This window comes from Felis catus, chromosome A1, assembly GCF_018350175.1.
Source record: "Felis catus isolate Fca126 chromosome A1, F.catus_Fca126_mat1.0, whole genome shotgun sequence".
In the NCBI taxonomy this organism is placed as follows: domain Eukaryota; kingdom Metazoa; phylum Chordata; class Mammalia; order Carnivora; family Felidae; genus Felis; species Felis catus.
This window is the reverse complement of record NC_058368.1, coordinates 43,870,441-43,893,473: the sequence shown is the minus strand read 5'-3', so window position 1 is coordinate 43,893,473 and position 23,033 is coordinate 43,870,441. Positions and strand designations below refer to the sequence as shown.

The window sequence follows — 23,033 nt, the reverse complement described above, 5'->3', positions numbered from 1 at the left end:
CAAAACAGATGATAAATAAGCACATGAAGATGCTCTAGTATTACATCCTTAGGGAATGCAAATTAAGACAATGAGATACACTACACATCTATTAGAATAGCAAATATTCAGAATGCTGACAACACAAAATGCAGGTGAAGATGTAAAACAGTAAAACTCTTATTCAATGCTGGTGGGAATACAGAATGCTACAGCTATTTTGCAAGACTATTGGACATTTTCTTATAGAATTAAACATACCCTTACAATATGATCCAGCTCACACTCTTTGCTATCACCCAAGGAGTTGAAAACTTCTGTCCACACAAAACCTGCATGTGGATGTGTATGGAAGCTTGATTCATAATTTCTATGCTGCCTGCACCATTCAGGCCATGATTTCCATCACCTTTAGATTTGGCAGAACTGTGGTCCTAAGCCTAAGAAGTCTTCTGAATATGCTTGCATTTTTTAGTAAAACCTACACAGAGCAGGTCAAGCAAATATCATAGGTAGTGAGACATCAACATGAGCTTCAAGCATGGTCTGCCAGTTTTTGACCGTGGAGCACATTTTGTCATAGGTAAGATCTACATTGTGGAAATTGGTTGGATTTTTATTTTATTTTATTTTATTTTATTTTATTTTATTTTATTTTAATTTTATTTTTGCCTAAAAATCCTCAGTAATTGGTTTGAATCTTCTAAATAAAATAAAATCTCATCATTTTTAAAATCAGTATGTCTCATTTCAAAAACAAAAACAAAAACAAAAAAACAATCCTTGGGCAATCAGATCCAATTTTGTTTTTTTGAGTACTTGGGACTAGTGATTTTCCAACATTTCTTAAATTGAACATAGCTGATGCTTTCATACCATACCAATCTTAGGAAATAATGAATTCCTTTCTTCTTGGATTCCTTTTTGTCCCCTTTTGTAAGACACTTACAAAACTCAGATATTACTTTTTAAGGTTCATGCAATAGTAAGCTCACTATGGTACTCTGAATAAAGTATCAGAAAACTATACGTAATTTTTATGTCGTGCTACAATTCAAATAACAGCAGTATTTTCTATTACTTGATAATTTTAAGGCAAATATATGAAAAATATGTATTATTTTCCTTTGTGATGGGCAGTTCATTAACATAAGGCATGATGTCTTTTATGGGTTTAATAATTTATTCTATTTATCTATTTATTAATAACTTTAAATTTTATTTTATTCTTAGTGTATCCTTTCATTTACATTTTGGGCATTTAAATAATATATTTCTCTGTTCCATGTTATTCTAATTAGTTGTTTATTTATATTGTTTATTACACATTTCTGGCTGTTGTGCGCATTCATCACTTTTCTGTTCTCTAATTAATTTTACTTTTGATGTATTAAGTTCTCTGAGGATAATTAGAATGTTTTTTCCTGAAAATAAAATAAACTATGTTTCAAATTTTTTTAAACTCTAAGGAAAATATACTATATCTCTTAAGAATTCTAGATAATTAGTGAAGTTCAAGTTGATTGATTCACTGACTCAAAGATTTCATCAAGAGACAAGTTGTTTCTATCCCAACATTATTAGTGGTCCTTTCTTTCCCCACACAATTGCAAAATGACAAGGGCAATTCTAACCATTAAAAGCAGAATCAGTGGCATTATGACAAAAAAAATGTATGCTTTCTTATAGCTTTTCTTAGCATTTTATTGGCCAGAACTGGCACATGTCCATTCTGCAACCAATAAGTGGCAAAAGAATTGGAAATACTTAATATTAATTCCACCCCTGAAACTGGTTGTGAAGTCAATTATTTTGAAGCACAGAGTTTCTTGAGGAAGTGAAAAATAGCCGAAGCATGTGCTATCATGATAAATACTAGATGTTTGGTAGGTAATCAATATTATCTAAAATATTTTCTTTTCCTATTATTATTTTGCTATTCTGTTTCTCAATTTTCTGTTAAATGATTAATTGTACCATCAACATTATTATTTGTTATTATTAAAGAAACAATTTAGTTCTCATTTTCTAGTGAGTAAATTTTTTAAATTGTGAAATTCAGTACATAGTCCTATAATTATTTCCAAATAATCTGTAATAACAACTATGACTACATATTATGTGAAGATTAATTTTGGATACCATGACTATTATGATAGATAAATAGACATATATAGATATACATATATGTAGGTGTATGTATATATATATATATATACATATATATATATATATACTTACATATGTGCATATAATAAACTATATGTGTATATATCTCTACTTATAAAATTATTTTTATAACCTCTTAGATATTGCATTTCTTGTGTTTTGCAGTAAGTGCTGCTTTAACTACTTAATGGTTTGCAAATTTATTAGGTCTATTTAATTTCTTTTTTTTTTAATTTTTTTTCAACGTTTATTTATTTTTGGGACAGAGAGAGACAGAGCATGAACGGGGGAGGGGCAGAGAGAGAGGGAGACACAGAATCGGAAACAGGCTCCAGGCTCTGAGCCATCAGCCCAGAGCCCGACGCGGGGCTCGAACTCACAGACCGCGAGATCGTGACCTGGCTGAAGTCGGACGCTTAACCGACTGCGCCACCCAGGCGCCCCAGGTCTATTTAATTTCTAATCTGTAAAAATTATTCTAGATTTTGTGACCTAATACAACATATAGTCTATGTCAGGAATGTCTCAGAAGTGATTGAGACAAAGGATTCATTTCTCTTTCTCCAAAGACAATGATGTATTATGCAGATTCCATTGTAATGGTGACTGATTGGGAAAGTCCAGTTTCTGTCCTATTTAGTTCCAGTGCTATTCTATCTCCTAACCTCAGGTGGAATCCATCCTGTCTGCTCTTCAGCAAAGGTAAGTATGATCCTAAATAAAATGGCAATTGGACCATCCACAAGCAGGAGCTCAGCACTCTCCTAGCTTTGTAGTGTTGTGGATCCTCTGAAAACAGCAATTTCTTCCTTTATCCTTAGCACACACTGTATTCCCATCTTTAGGACCTCCAGCATATTTAATAACACATCCTCTATAATTTTCCTTTATAATATATTTAACTACAATTGGGGCCACAGAAAATTCTGGATGTACTACTATGCCACTCTGGAGTTTGGTAGAACTTAAGCATTATTTGAGAGTAAGAGTTTTCTCACAACTCACCTTACATCAATACACTTATACCAATGGGACTAAGTTGCTACACCACGATAACCAGGGAGAATTTGCTAAATTTTGCTGATTACCTGAGCCTCACTCACCTAGAATCAAGGTGCAAATTCTCTTTCCCCAAAGTAATAGTTTGTAGGAGGGCTCTTTAGTGGCCTCTGAGTCTCATACTCAAGCCAAATATTAACAAGAACTAGTGCCCACATGTTCACATCTTACTATGTTATAGTTTCTGAAAACCAATTTATGTCTCCAATCTTTGAAGATAATATTTTGTAACCATGTGAAACACAATATTGTATTGTGCCTTTTTATAGGTATGTTTAATCATTTCTGTTTTAAACTTGGATGGTGACTTTCAAAGCTAAGATATGCACCATATTTGTTTTCTGACAACACTAACCAGAAAAAAACTGCAGTTTCATGTCTCACATCTATAATAACTTTGTTCAGAAGGAAGAGTGGGAGGAAAAAAAAGAAGATAAAAAAGAGATAAAGAAAATATCACATAATTATCCCACAACATTCTTCTTTGCATTAATATAAAATTAAGTATCATGGGACGCCTGGGTGGCTCAGTCAGTTGAGCGTCCGACTTAGGCTCAGGTCATGCTCCTGCGGTCCGTGAGTTCAAGCCCCGTGTCGGGCTCTGTGCTGACCACTCAGAGCCTGGAGCCTGTTTCAGATTCTGTGTCTCCCTCTCTCTCTGACCTTCCCCCGTTCATGTTCTGTCTCTGTCTCAAAAATAAATAAACGTTAAAAAAATTTAAAAAAAATAAATAAAATTAAGTATCAAAGATCCATGTTTAAGGATAAATATTTTATTATTTAAAAAAAATTTAATGTGTATTCATTTTTGAGAGAGACAGAGACAGAGTGCGAGCAGGGGAGGGGCTCTGAGCTGTCAGCACAGGGCCGTACTCGGGACTTGAACCCATGAACCATGAGATCTTGACCTGAGCTAAAGTTGGCCACTCAACTGACTGAGTCACCCAGGCATCCTTGGATAAATATTTTAAAAGTAAATAATATACCCAGAATTTTTCCTGAGAAATATCCCCTCAGCTCAAGGAATGAATCATTGAATTCTACTCCTGAAACCAATATTGCACTGTATGTTAACTAACTAAAATTTAAATTAAAAAAAAAAAGAAAGTACGACCCCCAAACTGTTTAGGAGGAGAAAAAGTTTGAAAGGTAAGTGAGCATATGCACAGGGATTAGTTATTCTGTCTGCACCATGCCCCCATGGTTGACTCCTGTACCTGGATTTTGAGGTGGCAGTAGAATTATGACCTACTTTTAGGGGTTCTTGAGAACCAAAAAATCAGAGAAACCTGTTTTATGGCAGTTATGAAGGAGACCTAGATTTCTTAGAGTTTCAGAGAAGATATTGCTAGAAACTAAATGCAAGCATTCACTATAAGTGCTACAGTAATTACAGTACCAATGACACATTCACACTGATGAAGATCAAGAACAGAAGGTAATGTATGAAAACCAGATAATGTTGAATGGGCAGCATAGGAAGCCTCTTCCACCACAGTTAATGTCTAGTAGAGTCTCTGAGACTTTGAAGGATAATATCTGGTGAATGCAGTCAAGAACACTGAAATCCAAAACTAACTGAACCCTTTGAACACACAGACATGTCCCCCTCCACCTTGCCGGAGGATGGCAGCACCACTTTCGTGCCTGAAAACTGTTTAGCATCTCAGGTGAACCCATGTCTGAAACCAACACATGACAGGTTCAGGATACCTTCTCCTGTTGTGGCAAAAATAACAACAGAAAGCAACAACAACAACATAATGGATTAACACTAAATTTACATGGCCTGACTTGGAAAGAGTGTGCTTTAATAAATAACCCAGTCCATAATTTTCTAAAAAGCTCTTCTTTTTTTCCAAAGTGTGTCTAGTTGTCTTGCAGGACCTTAAATGAAGCAGTGACTATAATATTTATCCTGAAGAACTTTAACATCTTTTGAGACTAATTATGGCATTAAATAGGAAAATGTGTCAGAATTCAATTTTCAGGCTTAATCCTTGAATCATATCATTTAATCCACAGACTGAACTTGCCAGATATAAGCCAATAATTCTGAAATCAATTTTATTCTGAAGTCAGCTATTTCCATCCACAAACTCATCATTTCAAGGCATTTGCTTTGCTCTCTGGAAAGCTCATCTCTCCCCCACTCACAGCTGTCCCTGAGCTGCTTGCTCAGAGGCCTTCTCTGATCTGCCTTCTCTAAAACAGCTATTACTATCAGCCTTTATTCCCTTGAATCTCTTATCTAATTTTTTTATAGCACTTATACCCAACTACTCTTGTTTTATATTGTTTGTTCTCCTCACTTAATTATAACTTCTGTGAGAGCCGTTTTGCATGTTTCATGGACCTTCAACTCTTATACTCAATGGCTAATCAATAAATATTTTTATTTAATAAATCTCTGCTTGAGCATTTCATTTGTTTCTCAGAATAGCAATGTTCTAAAAAGGATATAAGACCTTTTTTGTAAAAAGAAAAAAAATGTCTGGTGTTCCTCAATTCAGAAAAAATTAGTAGTTCTTCAAAGTTGACCATCCAGAAACTAAGGAATTTACCTCAAAATTTCCATCTTTCTAAATTTATACTCATCTACCAACTTTTAGAATTTTTATTTCCTACTGTTCATCTGCTTGCCCACACTACAGCTAAGCAACCTAGTAATTTATAATACATGCCGTAAATACAGCAATATTGAGATGATGCACAGTGGATTTTTACCCTTCCCAACTTAAAATTCTTCAGATAGAGTCCACAACATAAATATATGTGTCACATGATATAGCCATGACCATCTTATCTAACCTCATTTTGTGACAATGATCTCCTCTGTTCTATGATTCACTCTTTTTAAGTTTCTTTCTGGTCTTTGATATTGATGTTCTCATCCAGTTTTCAACCTCCCCATATGTTGTATATCTAAAATGTTTACTCCCTCCTATCCAAATCTTCACTCATTCAGTTCCTGTTTTCCTTCTGGTTCAGCTTAAAAGACACTTTCTCTTTGCACAATTACAAATATATGATTAATTATATGTCGTATTCTCTTTAGTGTCTGTTTTTCCTACTTTAATAAGACACAGAAAGTTTTTTCTTTGTTCTCTAATCTTTGGTGAGTGGTAATTACAGTGTAGGTAGGAAATGCTCAATAGTTCTTTATATTGTTACTAATCAACAGAAAATGCGTGTTGGGAGTCCTGAATTATTCAACTATGGCAACTGCATTTATTAAAATAAAATCTATTGCTCTTAATAGTCACCTCACTTTTGTCATTAAGATTTCTTACATTTATCAGTCTTTCTTTTCCAGAATAATGTACTTACAGTCATCTGTATTATTAACATAAAATATGTGGTGTAAAATACCTTGGAAATTAAGTATGTGATTTCTTTGTGTGGGTGATGGGCATTTGAGAGAGCAATAAACTGCATCTTCTATGCTGCCTTGGGAAAAAATGGAACTTTAACTAAAAATATGAAGCTATGTGATAAAAAGAAATGTTTACTAGCTGAACAACAAAAACATCAACATTTGTGTATGTAATATAATATGTCTTCAGAAAAAGCCACACAATATATTTTGGCAATAATATAAATATATAAAAGAGTAAGTCTGTAAACAAAATTCACACTTAGATATTTCTTCATGAGGACCCTAAAGCAGAGCAAAATTAAGAGATATTTTAAAAATTAACATAAAGTGGGGTGCCTGGGTGGCTCAGTCGGTTAAGCATCTGACTTCAGCTTAGGTCAGGATCTCATGGTCCATGGGTTCAAGCCCTGTGCCAGTCTCTGTGCTGACAGCTCATAGCCTGGAAGCTGCTTTGGGTTCTGTGTTTTCCTCTCTCTCTACCCCTCCCCCGTTCCCATTCTGTCTCTGTCTCTCTCAAAACTAAATTAACATTAAATGTTTTAAATTAACATAAAGTGATTTATATTTTCATTTATTAAAATTAATATAATTTGGTGATTATATGACAAGCCAAAAATGTCAACAAATATTGATCACGGTCCTTCACCTGCATAAAGCACAGATATACTAGTTTGTTAATATGTGACTGAGACATAATCAAAATGACACTGAAAGGGTTAGTGAGAAAGTCCTGTGACTGTAAGGGATTAACTATCGCCATATTTCAGACAATAGCACAACTTCAGTTTAACATAAAAAGTGCTGATTCATGAATAATTTACAATATTCAGAGCGATACAACAGCAGTGTTTCCAGATCACTGTAAATCTAAAGTGAACTATTTTAACCTAATGAGGATAACTTAATCTGCCTGAAAAGGGTATTTATGGTGTGCTGTCATAATTCCATAACTCAAAAAGAAATATGATCCTTTCAACAGTCCTCTTTTTATTGTATCAAATCACATTATACTTTAATCAATTATGAGTTTTAGACCTTCTCACATTCTGACATGTATTGTGATTAGATGTTTGTATATTCTTCTCTCTGAGTAAATTGTGAGCAACTTAAGGAATTGAACTGTATCTTACCCATTTTTCACATCACAGAGTACTTAAAAAAACATTTTTATTTATTTATTTATCTTGAGAGACAGAGAGAAAGAGCAGGGGAGTGGCAGAGAGAAAGGGAAAGAGAGAATCCCAAGCAGGCTCTGCACTGTCAGCATGGAGTCCCATGCAGGGCTCAAACTCACATACCTTGAGATCATGATCTGAGCTGAAACCAAGAGTGGGATGCTTAACCGACTAAGCCACCCAGGCGCCCCCAGAATACTTTTTATATGGAAAGGGTCAATATATTTATTTTAAATGTGGAAAGAAATAGTGTAGAATTAATGAGATTCCAAGATGCAAGTAAATTTTATTAAAAAAATTCTGTGTTTACCTTCTCTTTCTTCCTTCCTTCCTCTCTCCTTCCCTCCTTCCCTCCGTTCCTTTCTTCTTTCTTTCCTCTTTCTTTCTCTCTCTCTTTTCCCTTCCCTTCCTTTCCCTCTCTCCCTCCTTTTCTTTCCTTCCTTCCTTCATTCCTTCCTTCCTTTCTTCTTTTTGAATTTAACAAACTGTTAGGTTGCGGACTTTCAATAGATTGCAGTGAGAGAGCTGCTCTGCTATGTACAAAACCTGGAAAAAAAATCTGTGTTTAAAATAATGGCATTACGATAGCATTATCTCTTCTTTGAGTCCAGTGAAACTGAGTTGAACATAAACAGCAATTCCATCTTAATGAGCAGTAGGACAAACTCTCATACTGAATATAAGAATAGGAAGAAAAATGCCAAATTCAATGAAAAAAATGTATTACAGAATATGAGATGATGCAGTGTTGATATCCTATACTTTAAAAATAACGAAATACTGAGTAGAGAATTTTCCAAATTAGAATACTCTAATTAGAAATAGTAGAAAAACAAAATGAAACCCCCATCACTTGAACAGATAGATCAGAATGAATGGATCTGACCAAATGGAATAGTAGGGAGGAGCTAGTGGATGATAAAATGGAAGATTATCCATTTGACAGGGCAGAGGGATAACTGTGAATGTTAAACTCTGTTACTGATAGTTGTTATTACCAGAAAGCAAAGGCTGAATACACACACACACACACACACACACACACACACCTGGATATGGGTATAGATATAGATGTAGATTATAGATACTAATACAGATAAATAGAGAGACAGAGAGAAACAGAGAGACAGAGAGAGGCAGAAAGATGAAAGATGGAAGACCAAAACAAAGACAGAGAGACTCACAAACATAACTTTATTCATGGAGATCATGTGAATATTTTAAAGCATTTTCCTGGTTCCTTTTTAGAACATGAATAATGATTAGCAGTGAAAAGATATGGAAGCTAAAAATAGACATAAAATAAAGAAGGAAATTAATAGGAAGCAAATTGACTTAAATGACCACTATCATTTTTAAAAATGAGCATAACTTTTTTAAAAATGTAGCCAAAAGTTTTCCATGGTATCAAATGACCTAATAAGTAACTATTGAATTTTTGAATTGAGATGTTACTTACAATAAACAGTAAAAGAAAAATCACAGCATAATCACCTAGCACTGTAAAGGAAAGAAAGGTTTAAGAAAAGTAAAGGCACATTGAAAGTAACAAAAAAGGGAGTAAGGAGAATAAGAACATCAAAGAATGCCATCAGAAATATTCAGACAGGCAAAAGAACTTTGAAGAATGTTGGCAAAAGTAAATGTAAATCATGAAGAATTATTATTCATCATGGACTGGCTTATACTGAGCTCTGTATAGTCTTGACTTTGGGACTTAAATTAAGCATTGAAATCATTTCAAGAAACAAAAGCATTTAAGTAAATTAGAAAAAGAAAAAAAATCAAATTAAAACAGGAGGAAGGTGTTTATAAAATTAAACACACACACACACACACACACACACACACACACACACACTGGGGGAAAAGAAAATATGAAGATTTCATAAACAATCTTATAGAAGATATTTAAATAATAATTTAAAAAGCAACAACAAAACAAATTATTGTATAGTCAGGTTAAAAGAAAATAAAAATTAATAAATCAAGAGATAAAAATGTGTTAATATCAAGATATGTAATAGAACTTAAAGTGTTTCTGTTCAGGTTTTTTTTTAAATAGTTGTAACAACAGGGAAAAGTCATAGAATAAATTACACAAAGAACACATAATCCATGTATACGAAATGCCAAATACAAAGCAGAAAAAAATTTGACACATATTCATTCTCAGCTAATTTAGTTCAAATTTTAAATTCTATACATGTTTATTTTTATATTTTATTAACTTAGTTTATTTTTCTAATATAACATCTCATTATTTCTTGAAATTTTTGTTTTAAAAATTTTTTTACCAGTTTTTATTAGCCATTATTGATTGTGTGTGTGTGTGTGTGTGTGTGTGTGTGTGTGTGCAACTGTATTCTATTTTCTCTCTTTGAGTCCTTTTAAATGACTTTAATAGGACAACTTGTACAACTATGCCTTGTACAAACAGGCCTAGTCTGAGGAGTATTTTACACCAAAATTAACCTCAGGGCACTCTTTTTATTAAGGTAAATCCAAGGTAATAAAAAAAACAATCATGCTAAAATATTTAGACTTCTTATGTATGACTACTTTTAAACATACTAAAATTAAAATTTTAAAGTAATGTCTTTAATTAGTTACTTAGTTTAATTAGTTTACTGTCCTGGCTTCAAATTTTGGATCATTCACTCTCTTCAAAAGTTGGAAATAATTTTTAAATTCGCTATCGTCTCAATTTTTTTTTATCTTCCTTACTGGCTATTATGACAATTAAATCACTCAGTGCATGTAAATATTTTACTGTAATGGATAATATAGCAAGGCTTTAAAAATGTGAGGCAATTGACTGATTTTTATATTCAGTTTTGAAAAAGTAGTCTTTTCGTCTATACTATTCTATTTTAAAGCTATATCGTATTGTGGCTCAATACTCCCACAATAAGAAGAAATGTCACAATTCTTTATCAACCAGTAAAGTCCGATAACCTATTTAAAAGCTTAGAGTGAGATTTTAGGTTTACTTTGGACACAGAATATATTCTTGATATGGCCTCTGATTAAATGTGCTACTGACAAGTCCTCACCTCTGATGAAACAAGGAGAGAGCAGTAGTCCCAGCAGATCTAGAGGGTAAAAGTTCTTTGTTCTTCTTGATACTATTAGCAATCCCACAGGAAAGGTGAAGGTCTATCATCCTCTAAAAATGAGTTCACACAAAGGGCATTTGGTAGGAAATGTAGTAAAGTTTATTACTGTAGAGTGACTACTCTTTAGAAAAATAGAAGACTCCTAAACCTAACCTTTTTTTAGCTGAATACTTTTAGAAATATTAAATTTATACAAAACTATATTTTCACTTGTTTATGAAGTTCATATTCCAAAGTATTATATTTATTTGAAATCAAATTACAAGTAAAATGAATAGGACAATCTATAAAGTCCATTTTAACCCATAATACTCTGAAATAAGATTTTCAGTAAATATGTACATAGATGATAGAGAAAAGAAAAAAATAAATGTTTACTGAGATTCTATTTTTACCCAAAGAAAACCAATCTTAGCTGAATAGTCCTCAATTAATTATAGTTTCATATACTGGAAACAACAATAGTGTAAGTTTAATATTGTGATTTAAAAGAGAAATATATATTTCTATCTATTTGGTCTTCCTATGCAATTCCTGGCTTCCAGCTCTAAAAACCCTTGCAATTTCCAAAGTATGGAGAATGATAAAGGTATCTTTTATCATCCTAATGAAGTAACTTTGGGAAAGCCTAAGGATGGTGATCAGCTTCCAGTGGAGCCAACCATGTGATTAGAGGTTGGGATTTTCAGTTCCATTCCTCAGCCTTCAGGGGGAGGATAAGTGCTTGAGATTGAGTTCAATCAACAATGACCAATGACTTAATCAATGAAATCTCCATAAAACCCCAAAACGACAGGATTCAAAGAGATTCTTATTTGGGGAACACATGGAGATTTGGGAAAAGTGGAATGATTGGGGAGAGTGTGGAAGCTCTTGCCCCACATGTACTTGCCCTTTTCTACTCTTCCATGTGGCTATTCCTGACTTATATCCTTTTATGATAAGTAAATAATTTAATAAGTAAAGTATTTCTCTGAGTTCTGTGAGCCACTGTAGGGGGGGTAGTGGCAACCACCAATTTATAGCTGGTAGGTCAGAAGTACAGGTGATGGCCTGGACTTGGAATTGACATTCAGAATTGGAGTGGATTGTTGAAGCTTCCAATTTGTAGCCAGTGAGTCAGAAGCATAGGTTATATCCTGGGCTTGAGACTAGCTTTAAAGTGAGATGGTGGGGAGCCTTATATGACTGAGCCTTTAACCTGTAGAATATGATGAAAATACTGGGTAGATAGTATCAGAATTGAGTAGAATTGACTACACTCAGCTGGTGTATCAGCATTGCTTGTTGGTGTGGTTAAATTCTCCTTTACACTCACACATATTGTAATTGGGTCCCAGAACCCAAAATAATAAGAAATTTTCTTCTAAGGGTATTTTTAAATAAGATGATTCACTATCTAAATATGTTTTAATAAAAATCTTATAAAATAAATAAAAGGAAATTATCCCTATACAAAATACACAGCTGATAGAGGTGCGAAGGGAAGATGGCAGCATAGGAGGACTCTGGGCTCACTGCATCCTGCTGATCACTTAGATTCCACCCACATCTGCCTAATTTACCCCTATAACCACCAGCAGACTAGCAAAACGGGCTCTCCGGAGCCAAGCATAGACAAGAGGCCCACAGAAGAGGGTAGGAAGGGTGGAGAGGCGGTGCACGCAACACAGACTGGTGGGAGGGAGTCAGGGTGGTGGAGGGGCAGCCAGCCCACCAGACAAGGCAGAGCCCCTGAGTCTGGCTTGCAAAAGCAGAGGGGCCAGACAGAATGTGTTCTGGGAGCCAGTGGGACTTAACATCTGGAATGTTATAAGTCAACAGCTCTGCTTGGAGAGCGGGAGGGAGAGTTGTTGAGCCCCAGAGGACAGAGCTCAGCGTGGCGGGGAACAAAGGTGCTGGGAAGTGCCTTCTTCCTCGCCCATCCCCCAGCCAAAATCCCAAAGGGAACCAGTTCCCCTCACGGAACTTGCTTTCACCGTGCAAACACCTAACTCTGTGCTTCTGTGGATCCATCCCTCCGAAGGGCCTGCCTCCCTCCCAGTGCTGCAGGGCCCTTCCCACAGGGGACCACCTATACAAAGCCTGTCCCTCCTGCCCCTGTGCACCTTGCAGATCCAACCCGGCTAATATACCCTTGGTCAGACCCCATCAAAGCAGCACAACAAGCCTGGCAGTGTGCAAGTAGCCCAGACAGGGGCCACACCACTCCACAGAGTCCTGCCCCTGGGATAGGGGAAGATAAGGTACACACAGGTCTGACTGAGGCCCCAGCAGTGGGCTGGGGACAGCCATCGGGTCTAACTGCGGCCCTGCCGACCAACAAAGTTACTCCAGACAGCACAGGGGAAGTGCCCTGCATTACCCCGCCACTCCAGGGACTATCAAAAATGACAAAATGGAGGAATTCCCCTCAAAATAACCTCCAGGAAGTAATGACAGCTAACAAACTGATCAAAAACGATTTCAGCAATACAGCAGAAAATCAATTTAAAATAATAGTCATAAAATTAATCACTGGGCTTGAAAAAAGTATAGAAGACAGCACAGAATCTATTACTACAGAGATCAAGGGACTCAGAAACAGTCAGGAGGAGCTAAAAAATGCTACAAATGAGCTGCAAAATAAAATGGAGACAACCACAGCTTGGATTGAAGAGGCAGAGGAGAGAATAGGTGAACTAGAAGATAAAATTTGGGAAAAAGAGGAAGCTGAGAAAAAGAGAGAGAAAAAAATCCAGGAGTATGAGGGGAAAATTAGAGAACTAAGTGATGCACTACAGAGAAATAATCTAGGGATAATTAGTATTCCAGAGGAGGCAGAGAGAGGGAAAGGTGCTGAAGGGGTACTTGAAGAAATCATAGCTGAGAACTTCCCTGAACTGGGGAAGGAAAAAAGGCATTGAAATCCAAGAGGCACAGAGAACTCCCTTCAGACATAACTTGAATCAATCTTCTGCATGAAATATCATAGTGAAACTGGCAAAATACAAGGATAAAGAGAGAATTCTGAAAGCAGCTAGGGATAAACATGCTCTAACATATAAAGGGAGACCGATAAGCCTTGTGACGGATCTGTCTACTGAAAATTGGCAGGCCAGAAAAGAATGTCAGGAAATCTTCAAAGTGATGAACAGAAAAAAAAATAGGCAGCCAAGAATACTTTATCCAGCAAGTCTGTCATTTGAAAAGAAGGAAAGATAAAGGTCTTCCAAACAAAAACTGAAGGAATTCATCAGCACTAAACCAGCCCTACAAGAGATCATAAGGGAGATCCTGTGAGACAAAGTACCAGAGATATCACAGCAAGCATGAAACCTACAGACATCACAATGACTCTAAACCCATATCTTTCAATAATGACACTGAATATAAACGGACTAAATGTGCCTACCAAAAGACATAGGGTATCAGAATGGATAAAAAAACAAGACCCATCTATTTGCTGTCTACAAGAGACTCATTTTAGACTTGAGGACACCTTCAGATTGAAAGTGAGGGGATGGAGATCTATCTATCATGCTATTGGAAGTCAAAAGAAGCTGGAGTAGCCATCTCCATTACATGTCATTAACAAGAGATGAAGAAGGGCATTATATAATCATTACAGGGTCTATCCATCAGGAAGAGCTAACAATTATAAATGTCTATGCGCCGAATACCAGAGCACCCAAATATATATAACAATTACTCACAAACATAAGCAACCTTATTGATAAGAATGTGGTAATTGCAGGGGACTTTAATACCCCACTTACAATATTGGATAGATCATCTAGACACAGGATCAATAAAGAAACAAGGTCCCTGAATGATACACTGGATCAGATGGACTTGATATATATATTTAGAACTCTGCATCCCAAAGCAACAGAGTATACTTTCTTCTCGAGTGCACATGGAACCTTCTCCAAGAGAGATCACATACTGGGTCACAAAACAGCCCTTCATAAGTATACAAGAATTGGGATCATACCATGCATACTTTCAGACCACAATGTGATGAAGCTTGAAATCAACCACAGGAAAAAGTCTGCAAAACCTCCAAAAGCATGGAGGTTAAAGAACAACCTACTAAAGAATGAATGGGTCAACCAGGCAATTAGAGAAGAAATTAAAAAATATATGGAAACAAACGAAAATGAAAATACAACAATCCAAACGCTTTGGGATGCAGCAGTCTTGAGAGGAAAATACACTGCAATCCAGGCCTATCTCAAGAAACAAGAAAAAACCAGGCCTATCTCAAGAAACAACAAATACAAAATCTAACAGCACACCGAAAGGAAATAGAAGCAGAAGAGCAAGGACAGCCTAAACCCAGCAGAGGAAGAGAAATAATAAAGATCAGAGCAGAAATAAACAATATAGAATCTAAAAAAAACCGTAGAGCAAATCAATGAAACCAGGCGTTGGTTTTTTGAAAAAATAAACAAAATTGATAAACCTGTAGCCATGCTTCTCATAAAGAAAAGGGAGGGGTGCCTGGGTGGCGCAGTCGGTCAAGCGTCCGACTTCAGCCAGGTCATGATCTCGCGGTCCGTGAGTTCGAGCCCCGCGTCAGGCTCTGGGCTGATGGCTCGGAGCCTGGAGCCTGTTTCCGATTCTGTGTCTCCCTCTCTCTCTGCCCCTCTCCCATTCATGCTCTGTCTCTCTCTGTCCCAAAATAAATAAAAAATGTTGAAAAAGGATATTAAAAAAAAAAAAAAAAGAAAAGGGAGATGACCCAAGAAATAAAATCATGAATGAAAATGGAATTATTACAACCAATCCCTCAGAAATACAAGCAATTATCAGGGAATACTATGAAAAATTATATGCCAACAAACGGGACCACCTGGAAGAAATGGACAAATTCCTAAGCACCCACACACTTCCAAAACTCAAACGGGAAGAAATAGGAAGCTTGAACAGACCCATAACCAGCAAATAAATTAAATCAGTTATCAAAAATCTCCCAACAAATAAGAGTCCAGGACCAGATGGCTTCCCTGGGGAATTCTACCAGACATTTAAAGCACAAATAATACCTATCCTTCTTGACCTATTCCAAAAAATAGAAAGGGAAGGAAAACTTTCAGACTCATTCTATGAAGCCAGCATTACTTTGATTCCTAAACCAGACAGAGACCCAGTAAAAAAAGAGAATTACAGGCCAATATCCATGATGAATATGGATGCAAAAATTCTCAATAAGATACTAGCAAATCGAAATCAACAGCATATAAAAAGAATGATTCACCATGATTGAGTGGGATTCATTCCTGGGATGCAGGGCTGGTTCAACATTCACAAATCAATCAACGTGATACATCACATTAATAAAAGAAAAGATAAGAACCATATGATCCTGTAAATAGATGCAAAAAAGCATTTGACAAAATTCAGCATCCTTTCTTAATAAAAACCCCCAAGAAAGTCGGGATAGAAGGAACACACCTAATTATCATAAAAGCCACTTATGAAAAGCCCACAGCTAATATCATCTTCAATGGTGAAAAACTGAGAGCTTTCCCCCTGAGATCAGGAAAACGAGAAGGATGTCCACTCTCACCGCTGTTGTTTAACATAGTGTTGGAAGTTCTAGCATCAGCAATCAGACAGCAAAAGGAAATCAAAGGCATCAAAACTGGCAAAGATGAAGTCAAGCTTTCACTTTTTGTAGATGACATGATATACATGGAAAATCCGATAGACTCTACCAAAAGTATACTAGAACTGGTACATGAATTCAACAAAGTTGCAGGATACAAAATCAATGTACAGAAATCAGTTGCATTCTTATACACTAACAATGAAGCAACAGAAAGACAAGTAAAGAAACTGACCCATTCACAATTGCACCAAGAAGCATAAAATACCTAGGGATAAATCTAACCAAAGATGTAAAAGTTCTGTATGTTGAAAACTATAGAAAGCTTATGAAGGAAATTGAAGAAGATATAAAGAAATGGAAAAACATTCCGTGCTCATGTATTGGAAGAATAAATATTGTCAAAATGTCAATACTACCCAAAGCTATCTACACATTCAATGCAATGCCAATCAAAATTGCACCAGCATTCTTCTAGAAGCTAGAACAAGCAATCCTAAAGTTCATATGGAACCACAAAAGGCCCCAAATAGCCAAAGTAATTTTGAAGAAGAAGACCAGAGCAGGAGGCATCACAATCCCAGACTTTAGCCTCTACTACAAAGCTGTAATCATCAAGACAGCATGGTATTAGCACAAAAACAGACACATAGACCAATGGAATAGAATAGAAACCCCAGAACTAGACCCACAAACGTATGGCCAACTCATCTTTGACAAAGCAGGAAAGAATATCCAATGGAAAAAAGACAGTCTCTTTAACAAATGAGGCTGGGAGAACTGGACAGCAACATGTAGAAGGTTGAAACTAGACCACTTTCTCACACCATTCACAAAAATAAACTCAAAATGGATAAAGGACCTGAATGTGAGACAGGAAACCATCAAAACCCTAGAGGAGAAAGCAGGAAAAGACCTCCTGACCTCAGCCGCAGCAATTTCTTACTTGACACATCCCCAAAGGCAAGGGAATTAAAAGCAAAAATGAACTCTTGGGACCTCATGAAGATAAAAAGCTTCTGCACAGCAAAGGAAACAACCAACAAAACTAAAAGGCAACCAACGGAATGGGAAAAGATATTTGCAAATGACATATCGGACAAAGGGCTAGTATCCAAAATCTATAAAGAGCTCACCAAACACCACACCCAAAAAACAAATAATCCAGTAAATAAATGGGCATAAACATGAATAGACACTTCTCTAAAGAAGACATACAGATGGCTAACAGGCACATAAAAAGATGCTCAACGTCGCTCCTCATCAGGAATATACAAATCAAAACCACACTGAGATATCACCTCAAGCCAGTCAGAGTGGCCAAAATGAACACATCAGGAGACTATAGATGCTGGTGAGGATGTGGAGAAACGGGAACCCTCTTGCACTGTTGGTGGGAATGCAAACTGGTACAGCCACTCTGGAAAACAGTGTGGAGGTTCCTCAAAATTAAAAATAGACCTATCCTATGACCCAGCAATAGCACTGCTAGGAATTTACCCAAGGGGTACAGGAGTACTGATGCGTAGGGGCACTTGTACCCCAATGTTTACGGCAGCACTCTCAACAATAGCTAAATTATGTAAAGAGCCTAAATGTCCATCAACTGATGAATGGATAAAGAAATTATGGTTTATATACACAATGGAGTACTACATGGCAATGAGAAAGAATGAAATATGGCCTTCTGTAGCAACATGGATGGAACTGGAGAGTGTTATGCTAAGTGAAATAAGTCATACAGAGAAGGACAGATTCGATATGTTTTCACTCCTATGTAGATCCTGAGAAACTTAACAGAAGACCATGGGGGAGGGGAAAAAATGGTTAGAGAGGGAGGGAGCCGAAACATAAGAGACTCCTAAAAACTGAGACAAACTGAGGGTTTATGGGGGCTGGGAGGGATGGGTGGGTGGGTGATGGGTATTGAGGGCACCTGTTGGGATGAGCACTGGGTGTTGTCTGGAAACCAATTTGACAATAAATTTCATAATAAAAACAAACACAAAAACTAAAAAATATATACAGCTGATAAAGTCATAGCAGGGAAGAAAACTGATTGGCAACTAGATAGATAGCAATTTAGTGTTTATTTGACCTCTCTTTGGCAGAATTATAAGCTATACTATTACAGTTTATTCTCTTAAAACTATGTAAGCCTTCCACAGTTATTGACATTCTACTTAAATCATTTGTTTTTTGATGTTACATTCATTAATTTTATACAAAATAGCAAAATGCCCAAAGTACATGGAAAATTACTGGCAGTAATCCATGTTTTTGAAAAATTAATTCTAATAATACTTCATTGCCATGCACTGTACAATGGGAGTAAAATGAGCTTCATGATTTCCAGACATCCTCATGTATACATTACAGACATTTATATATTTTTCAGTCAATTTAATAAATTTTAATCACCTTACTGAATCTCAAACCAATGATTTGGAAGTGTTTTTTATAACACCTACTCCAATAACAATGCTTAGTAGAGAGTTTATTTAATGAAATGTTTACTAGGTAATGAAAAAATACAAGACAGATTAGTATACTTCTTTTTATTTATTAATGCTTGCATGTCAGTTGAGTGTTCTTTGTTGAAATTTTGAGATTGATAAAGTTTTGATATATTTTATTGAAAATTTTGATAGATTTTTATTTTTTAAGTTTATTTATTTTGAGAGAAAGAGCAGCAGGGGAGGGGCAGAGAGAGAGAGAGAGAGAGAGAGAGAGAGAGAGAGAGAGAATCCTAAGCAGGATCTGAGCTTTCAGCACAGAGCCCCATGCAGTGCTTGAACTCACAAACCATGAGATCATGACATGAGCCAAAATCAAGAGTAGGAAGCTCAACTGACTAAGCCATCCATGCACCTGGGAAAATTGTGATAGATATTTAAAACTTTAATATATTTTATTGGTATTATTCTTTTACTACTTCAGTTGAGTATACATGTGTGTCTATATTATCCATATTCATTTATAAATATATATTAAGAGTTACTATACATGTAAACATAAATATACTTTATATATACAATGGCCTCTATTGTAACAAATGCCTTGTTTGCCTTTGACACCAGTGAGCCCAATCAGCGGTAGCATTTCCTATTGTCAACTGCGACTTACAGGGAATAGTCACTGCTGAGCCGCTCAGGTATGCGAATTTTTCTTTATCGTGATATTCTTTTTTGACTAATAAATGAAGTGTCCTTTGGGTTCTGTTAGGGAATATAGTCAGATGGTTGGTTTTCTGGTCTTACATAACCAATGCATTCTAACATGCCTACCTATCCCTAAGCCTCCTATCCCCTTCCTTAATTTCCTGCCAATAGTTTTCTGACATTTCCATCTCATTTGCTGTATCCATAAATGTGTCCATCTTTTAAGGAGCAATTCCATCAATAAAACAAGACCATCCTCACATGTTTTTGAAAAGCCATTAATTCCTGATTAATAAGAGAGTAATACGATAGCCAATGACATCTAGAAATATATAAATTCTGAGACATTCTTGAAAAAGATAACTTGGTGATAAAATATAATCAACAAAATTGTGAATGAATACAAAACTAAAAATAAAACACAGGCGGTGAATGTTTAACCCACTTAAATGTATAATTATAACTAATCAACTATTAAAACAATGGCTACCACGGAGAATAAAAATGTTGCACACTTTTAAACACTGATATAGTGATAATATTGTATATATAATTTTATAACCAGCAGCTCAAAAGGTAGGGGGTAGGAAGACATAAGAAAATGCAATCTCATGTTTAAATATGACTTTCTTTATACTTCAGACCAGAAAATTAATTAAAAAAAATAAGAGTTTTGGTGCTTTAAAACTTGTTACATGGTGTAATTTCATATTTTAGAAAATAATTCCTAAAGGAAATATTTTTATGAATTTCACAATTCTTTTAATTAACATAAAGATATTTTTCTTTAATTTTATTTTTTATTTTTTTAAAATTTACATCCAAAGTAGTTAGCATATAGTGAAACAATGATTTCAGGAGTAGATTCCATAATGCCCCTTACCCATTTAGCCCATCCCCCCTCCCACAACCCCTCCAGCAACCCTCTGTTTGTTCTCCATATTTATGAGTCTCTTCTCTTTTGTCCCCCTCCCTGTTTTTATATTATTTTTGTTTCCCTTCCCTTCTGTTCATCTCTTCTGTCTCTTAAATCCTTTTGCATTGTTGGTGGCAATGCAAGCTGGTGCAGCCACTCTGGAAAACAGTATGGAGTTTCCTCAAAAAACTAAAAATAGAACTATCCTACGACCCAGGAATTGCACTACTAGGCATTTACCTATGGGATACAGGTGTGCTGTTTCGAAGGGACACATGCACCCCCATGTTTATAGCAGCACTATCAACAATAGCCAAAATATGGAAAGAGCCCAAATGTCATAGATGGATGAATGGATAAAGAAGAAGTGGTATATATATATACAATGGAGTATTACTCGGCAATCAAAAAGAATGAAATCTTGCCATTTGCAACCACATTAAGATATTTTTTAAGTGGTAGTGGTACAGTTAAATTTACTATTTATTGGTTCAAATTATTTGGTTCATTCCTTATTTGGGGAAGGGCTATCTGAGGAAACTCACTCCATTCTGTCCTATCTGTCAACACTACCAACCTGGATGCATTCATTTGCCCTGTAAAATAAAGGATATCTATCACTGGTGGGAAAAGCAGCTGGAAGTAGGGGCTAGAGCCACCTCTTGCTGTCTCATGGTCAAAATGGCAGACTCAGCAGTCAGCTACAAGCAACAGATTGAGAATATTGGGATAGCCATCCCATACTGGAGTGTTTCCCTTTTGAAGGAATACTCCAACATCAATTCTAAAAGGTGAAGATTTTTAGTTTGTTTTTCCCAGCTTTATGGAAGTATTGTTGACATATAACATATGCAAGTTTAAGGTGTAAAACTGATGATTTCATACCCATATACTTTGGAAATTGATTACCACAGTGAAATAGTTAACACCCCTAGCTCTTCCCCAAATTACTTTTTTTTTTGCATTTGTGATGATAACATTTAAGATTGACTCTTTTGGGGCACTGGGGTGGCTCAATTGGTTAAGCATTTGACTCTTGATTTCCACTCAGGTCATGATCTCATGATTCATGTGTTGAACCCTGTGTCAGGCTCCATGCTGACAGCACAGAGCCTGCTTACGGTTCTCTCTCCTTCTCTCTCAGCCCTTCCTCACTTCAGAATAAATAAATTAATTAATTAAAAAACTGTACTCTCTTAATAACTTTCTAGTATACAGTACTGTTAATTACTGTCACTATGCTATATATTAGATCCTCCAACTTACTTATTTATAACCAGAACCTTATTCATTTATAGCCAGAAGTTTGCAGCAACAAACTTGACCAACAAAGATTGTTAAACTCCTCCTTCCCTCATATGTTCCTGGGCCGAAGGTGGTCTCCTCCCCCTGCGTGTCTTGTTTGTGTTCTCCCTCTGTATCCACAAAATATGTGTATACCTTTCAATAACTATAATTTCACCTCAAAAAAATCATTCTCTGCTCATACTCAGACACTTTCCAGCAATTTCAAATGCAAAAAAGACAAAAGTGTTTTCACAATAAGAATTAAATGTAGGGGTGCCTGGGTGGATCAGTCAGTTGAGTATCCACCTTTGGCTTAGGTCACGATCTCATGTCCAGAGTTCGAGCTACGTCCGGCTCTGTGCTGACAGCTCAGAGCCTGGAGCCTGCTACAGATTCTGTGTCTCCCTCTCTCTGCCCCTCCCCTGTTCATGCTCTGTCTCTCTCTCTGTCTCTCAAACATAAGTAAACCTTAAAAATTTTTAAATAAATTAAAAAAAAAGGTTTAAATGTGAATCCCCTAGGCCCAGTGAGTGTACCAGCAAGGACAGTTTAATTAATTAATAATAAATAAATAAATAATAAATCAGCCTACTCACCTTCAAGGGTTAGCTGAGTCATTTAACCAACACAGGCTTCCAAACAAATATGATAGGGAAATAAGGTGGGTGCATCAGTGGGAATATTTTAAATGATTTAGGAATTAAGAGTTGCAGAAAATAAAAGTCCGCATGTCAACACGTTACATTTTTCCCATGAACATTTGCTTCTCCCTAATCCAATGGACCCCATGCACAGATTTAATCTACATATGCTAAAGGAAAAGAGATATATCAATGCCTAAAATACAATACTATTATCCTTAAACTTGAATTTGTATTCTTAAAGGTATCTTAGGGTGGGCCATTTTACCCATGGAGCCAAATTAGAGCTAACTATGTTTTGGTCCCATTACTAAGTGTCAAGGGCATCACCACAGCATTTCCTTTTCTGTGGTATCAAGGAGAAGTGTTAGGAAGACTGCTGTTATTGCTGGCCTGATACAAAATCTTTTTGTCTAGAGCTTGAGTAACTGAAACAGGCAATAAATGTAATGAGAGGAGACATTAGTCTTCTGACCTTTGTTCACAGTGGATTGTTCTTTGTGTGATTAATATATCTTGTTTCCTTTCATAACAGTGCTAAAGTTGAAACCAGCA

General features: G+C 36.0%; 1 pseudogene; it reads right to left on the bottom strand.

Moving 5' to 3' along the window:
• Positions 1–219: 219 nt before the first annotated feature.
• The window catches only part of LOC123385892, a 127,298-nt pseudogene continuing 104,484 nt past the window's right edge, over positions 220–23,033 (bottom strand).